At 39.0% G+C, this 5,960-nt stretch overlaps 1 long non-coding RNA gene across 1 annotated transcript; it reads right to left on the reverse strand.

Annotated features, from left to right (window-relative positions):
• LOC308694315 lies at positions 1–2,559 on the reverse strand. The gene is made up of 3 exons (XR_014030579.1): positions 1,839–2,559; positions 1,270–1,344; positions 1–1,179 (listed from the first exon to the last, which is right to left on the reverse strand). It is a non-coding gene; the product is annotated as an uncharacterized lncRNA (long non-coding RNA).
• Between the last annotated feature and the right edge of the window lie 3,401 nt (positions 2,560–5,960).

Consider the following 5,960-nt stretch of genomic DNA (forward strand, 5'->3'; position numbering starts at 1 on the left):
GTATTAAATTAATTTCATGGTGTTACTACGGTTACCATAAACTTCTATTATAATAAACAAACTGAACCAAATACAAAATAAGAATTGTTTATTACATATTTTAGATCCATTTTAATACATACACTTCAATGCACTTGGGGAAAAAAGCTAGTAATAGATTAATATCAATGAATACACAAAAAAAATTGTATAATACATAAGTAACATGAATAATCAACCATGTGTATACAATAGGCTACACAAGAAAAGACATCTCAACAAAATGCATAGAAAACAGATGTTCCATGTAATAAATCAATGTAAAAAATTAAAATTGACTAATTAAAAATGTCCATCTTCACTTAATTTTAAAACGTGTTTCAGTTCGCTTAAGTCTGACGCAACTGTTTCCAAGTCCAAAAGCTCTCTCAGATGCCAAAAACAAACAACAAACAGTGCTAATATGCACTCACTGTGCTGTAATATTCCTGAAAATTATGATCCTAACCTTTATCTCTATTCCGAAATCTCAGATGGTTAGTTATTCAGCTATTTTGAATCATAAAATGTTGAAGTCTGGGATGCCGTGAGACTGGAGACTGTAATGTACACTATGGCTTTTGAAAAGCTTAAATGTGACTTGAATCAACAGTTCCCATAAATGGTTGAGTATTCTCAATATCTCAATATTCTCAATATCTAGAAACAAGATAAAGCAAGTAGAAGTAGAGGCTTCGACCCGGAAACAGTATTCCTTATGTCACAACAAGCAGAAAATATTTTCCATTTGAACAGAGTTAAGGTGCAGTAAAATTAGCTTTTGTTCTGTGAATGTTCACTGGTGAATTCAGTCATTTCAATAAGAATCCACACGATCAGCAATTTTGTTTGGTGCTTCATACATAACATCGCTACACTGCTGACAATGGTCAATGGACCTTTTTGCCTGTGTAATTTCACGAAATTCACAAATGTGACCGCACCTTTACTCACTGCAACATAAAATGCAATCAATTATAAAATCTTCACAAGGGACATGTGAGGTACTTAACGAGTTAGAAAAGTGAAAAGGTGCATCAGCTTCATTTTCCGTGTGTTTTTCCTCTTCTCTGGAGGATGGTCCAGGCACTTCAGTGATTTTCAGGTCTACAGGAGGATTTTTATTCTTCTTCAAACTTGTATTTCAGCTTGCCGAGATCCCTGCAAAATACAAAATTTACTGTTAGTAATGTTATTAAAGTGATTGTTGTGAAATTTAAATAATTTCCTCAGCCTTGTGACGTTCCAGACCTGTTTGACTCTCTGTCTGTGGAACCCAAAAGCAGATCTCAGGCATAATGCAACCCCAGTCACCATTCACTTTCACTGCATGAAACACAAGCAGAAAAAAATTGTGTAAATCATTCATGAAACCATTCTTATGTACACTTGTCTAGTTCAATTCAATGCAACAATTTATATAAAAATGGTTAAGCTCCAAAAATGTCCCAGAAAAGATCCTAAAAATAATCAATGAATTCACAACTCATGTGTTATGGGTTGTGTTGTAAGTCTTATGAAGCCATTTAATAGCTTTTTCCTTTTTTTGTCGAAAAAGACCAAAGTTATAATTCAGGGTTCAAATGTCTTATATTCAAATGCATATGATTAAGGTATAGCCTATAAAAAATGCATAGCATTATTGGCTCCAAACCAGTGATATTACATGAATGTAACATGAATGAGATTTGAGAGCATGAGGGAAGAAGATTTTCAGAGAATAACTGATTAAAAAACACAAGTACACAGTCAAACAATACAATTGCACACAGAGAAAGTTCATAGTAATAAAGTACTTGCATGTGGTGCAGGTAACTTACTGTAATTCAATGTTGCCACTGAAACATTGTACTGGTTGTTCTGGGGAAACAAAATAACAAAGCTGATTATTCACAACATAGTATTTATTGACCACTAAATGGATTCAAAATGATATTTGAGAGAATGAGGGCACCTGTAGTAAGTAAAGTTAGGCTAAACAAAAACAGACCAAACTATATTAACCTGCTTTTGTTATTCATAACAAACGCCAATGACGACAGCAGGAATCAGCTAAATTAGTTAGGCTGTAAGTTATATCAGCAATTTGAAGACACAGTTGTACAGAATATGTTGAATTGAATGACTAACTTTAAATCAATCTAAGACAATAAGTCAATAATTTCAATTTGTTCATTAGATCAACGTAGTTTGCATCGCGGCTAAAACCTTCATACCAGATACTGTTCAATAAACCATAGCAATAAACGAGTGGTAAACACTGCAAAAACGTAGTAATGTATAATACATTTAGTTTATATATGTGTGTGTTTGAATATATAGTGAGTATTTATATTTCTTTGGCGAGTTTACAAACCTTGTAACGGAGAGCCGAACAAACGGCGGAAGATGCGGCAGGCGTTGATGAGGAGAGCCGTTACTTTCAAATTCGATGACGTAGATCAGCTGAGCTTTGTTGCGCGCGAGCAGCACGAGCATCACTGAAGCGACGACAGCAGAGGAATAGCAGCAGTTTCGTGACTGAATAAAACCTTTATCCTCCTGGTTCTTCTTCTTCAAATAATAATTTATGAAGAAGTAAAAAATATTATTTTATTACTATTATTTATTCAATAATAATTAATGCATTTTTTTAATTAATATTATTATTATTTAGTGTTGTTGTTTAAGGTTTAAATTAATCAATAAAATAGGCCTATATAAATAAATGTAAGCTACCCAGGTGAAAAAGACGTAGGCTACTGTTAAATGTATTAAAATGCATTAAAGTAGGTTATATTTGTATTGAAGGCCTACTAAAAACACACTCAAGTACATTTTTAATAGTAGCCTATACGTATTTTTCACCTGGGTATATATACTGAATCAAACTTAATAATAGGATAATAATAATATCATTCTGGCCTCACTGAACCACTGGGTTCCTCCAGATGCTGGCTTTAACATAAGAGATCCTCCAGGAACCACTTAAATGTTAAAAGATCTTCCAATAACCCTTTTTATCACATTCAAGTTCCTCTATTTTCCCCCAAAGCACTTCGAGGTCTCGTGGTAATGAAAAGGTGACTCCAGAACCTCTGAACTAAATACAAAGTGCTTAAAGGATCCCATAAGTTCCAGCAAGAACCTCAAATTTTGTCAATGCTCCTCCAGTAACCCTACTATAGGAGAAAGAGCTTTGAGGCACTTAAATTACATTTTTAAGTTCCTTGAGTATCCGACAGGATATTTGAGGCTCCTTTAGTTTTTACAGTGTTGTTTACTTAATCAGCTTAGTTATTGCAATGGTGAAGGGATCAAATAGGCCAATTGATGAAAGGGTTGTGAATAAATGTTATGCTCCCTTGTAAAGGGTTTTTAAAATACAAAAATACAGTAGTTTATTTTGATTCATGGTGTGGCTGCAGTATTTAGTAGTTTATTTTGATACACTTAAAAATTAAGGTATTTGGTATTTTATTTTAAAATACATTTTGATGTCTCTTTCCTGTGTCACACTCCGCTCTTGTCTGGCCCTCTTCTCGAGTGAAGAGGGCTAAGTGTCTGGACCTCGTGGTTTGAGTCCCGCTCATGCTGAGGCAGAGCGATGATGCGCATCATGGGGTTCCCAGATGGAGCTCGCCGATCGCCTTGAGAAGAGGAGGCGGCTGACGAGGGTGAGCTGCTGGTGGAGGATTTCTCTCCTCCGCCTAGCTGGTGGATGTTATGGATCGCACTGCATGCAGGCTGCGGTTGCCTTGGCAGCGCAATATGGTAGAGGTCGCTCGCGGAAGGCTTGATGATCGGTTTCTCCCCGGCCATAAGCCACCAGCTCAGATGAGGACTTCCTTCCTGATCTCCATACAAAGATTGAGAGGGCATTGAAGAACCAATATTTGGCACGTATCCATCAACATCAGCGGGCTAGTTTCGCTGATGTTGAGGGGATAGGGGAACATGGGTATGTCTCGATGCCGCTCATCGATGAGACGTTCGCGAACTATCTCACATCTGGGCGGGCATCGACACTCAGAGCTCTAACCCTGCCATCCAAACCACATAAAGCAACATCTCGCTTGAATGGCAGAGCATACACGGCAGCGGGTCAGGCCGGTGCCGCCCTGCACACCATGGCGTTGCTGTAGGCGTACCAAGTTGATCTGCTGGGGGATCTCGTCCAGGGGGCAGGGATGTCCCCTGAGGCGGTTGCTGAGCTGCGCCGCACCACTGATCTTGCTCTCCGGGCCACTAAGCAAACTGCTGCCGTGATCGGTCGGTCGATGGCAGCGATGGTGGCCACAGAGAGACATCTGTGTTTAAACCTGGCTGACATCGGGGAGAAAGAGAAGAGCTTTCCCCTCAATTCACCAGTTTCACGCTCTGAACTCCGTGGAGGTGGTGGTTGAAAAGTTCAGAGAGGCGAAGGCGTGCTCAGTGGCTTTTAGGACCTGCATGCCGCTGAGATCCGCATCCAAGCCCAGGCAAGCAGGAGGACCTGGCCCCTCACGGTCTGAGGACCATAGAAAGGGCCAGAGAACCAGTGTAGCCTCTCATGAGCCCCCTGCATGGAGGAATAGGTCCCAGAGAAGGCAAGACTCCTGCAAGAAGAGGGATCCAGCACCAAGCACACAGCGACGGTGATGGATCACCTTCCCTGAGGGCGTGATTAAAAAGAACACAGCCCTCTCCTCTCTTCTCCGACTCCCAGGTGCTTCTTACATCAGGCCTGAGGTTGGGCCCATGATGAGAACAATGTTCTGATGGCCCGCCTTCATGTTAAAGGCGGTAGACCCCATGTTCACAAATAACTGTTTGGTGAGTCTTCACTTTGCACGCTGCAGGTGAGCTGAGTTGGTTTTCTTTAGGAGTAATTTTTGTGTGCAACTAACACTAAAATGTATCTCTCTACAGACCTCATTCCCTGTATAGAATTATGGGGTCATGTCTAATATCGTAAGGTTAGGTAAGAAATGTCTTTCGTAGGGCCCTGGGGCCTCATTTAAATCCGTTTCGTATGCACAAAACAGGCTCTGAAAGAGGCGTACGCCACTTCCGACGCATAAGTTGTGATTTATAAAAACAAACTTGATGGGAAAATTTGCGCACCTTCACGCAAACTTTGACCTATGGGTACAAACATTTTGGAGACTGAGCAGTTTGGCGACACCGATGGTGAGCTGGAGTTAAATGTCTTTTTGATCACTTTTAGACAGAACTTTATAAGAAAATTATACATTTACAGAAAGATAATACAAATATCATTTCACTTACCAAGCCTATCACATGAAGCATACATCCATCCATTCTTAAATGTCCACGCCAGCGAGCGCGTTGGGCCGTTTAGTGAAACTGATGCATATTTATCTAACGGCAGAGGAAGGAAAACCGTAAACCTTCATCATGAGTCCTAATCATAAATACAGTGCATGATCACAATAACAGTTTAAATAAATAAAGATTATTTCAGTCGAGTTACATTAGGTTGTCTAGGCGTAACTTTTTCCAGACACATGCTACAAATTAATGATCACTGATATCATTACAGAAAACATCAGATTGATATCGATCTGGGGTATTTGTTAAAATTACATCTAAAAAGACTAGCATTTCCTTAACATTTACTATCATACCTAGTAGACTTACTAATAATCTGTGTATGATTTAAAGAGTCAAATTGAAGCAAAACATGATCAGGATGATTTAGCAGTTCCAGTTTAAATCACCCAATAATACAAATTCAGAAGTAGTATAAGAACTAAGGATTGATCCAAGAGTTGTTAAAACTCAGGAGGGAGCTGATGGAGCATGATAGCAGCCTGCAACTGTTATTGAACTACTGGCAAGTTTTAGATCTAAAATCAAAAGTTCAAATTGTTTTGGGATCGATTTAGATAAAATTTTTGTGCACTGAAGATAATCCTTTACAAAAATAGCAACTCCCCCACCTTTGGATGATCTATATT

This window comes from Scardinius erythrophthalmus, assembly GCF_964197995.2.
Source record: "Scardinius erythrophthalmus genome assembly, chromosome: 8".
Classification (NCBI taxonomy): domain Eukaryota; kingdom Metazoa; phylum Chordata; class Actinopteri; order Cypriniformes; family Leuciscidae; genus Scardinius; species Scardinius erythrophthalmus.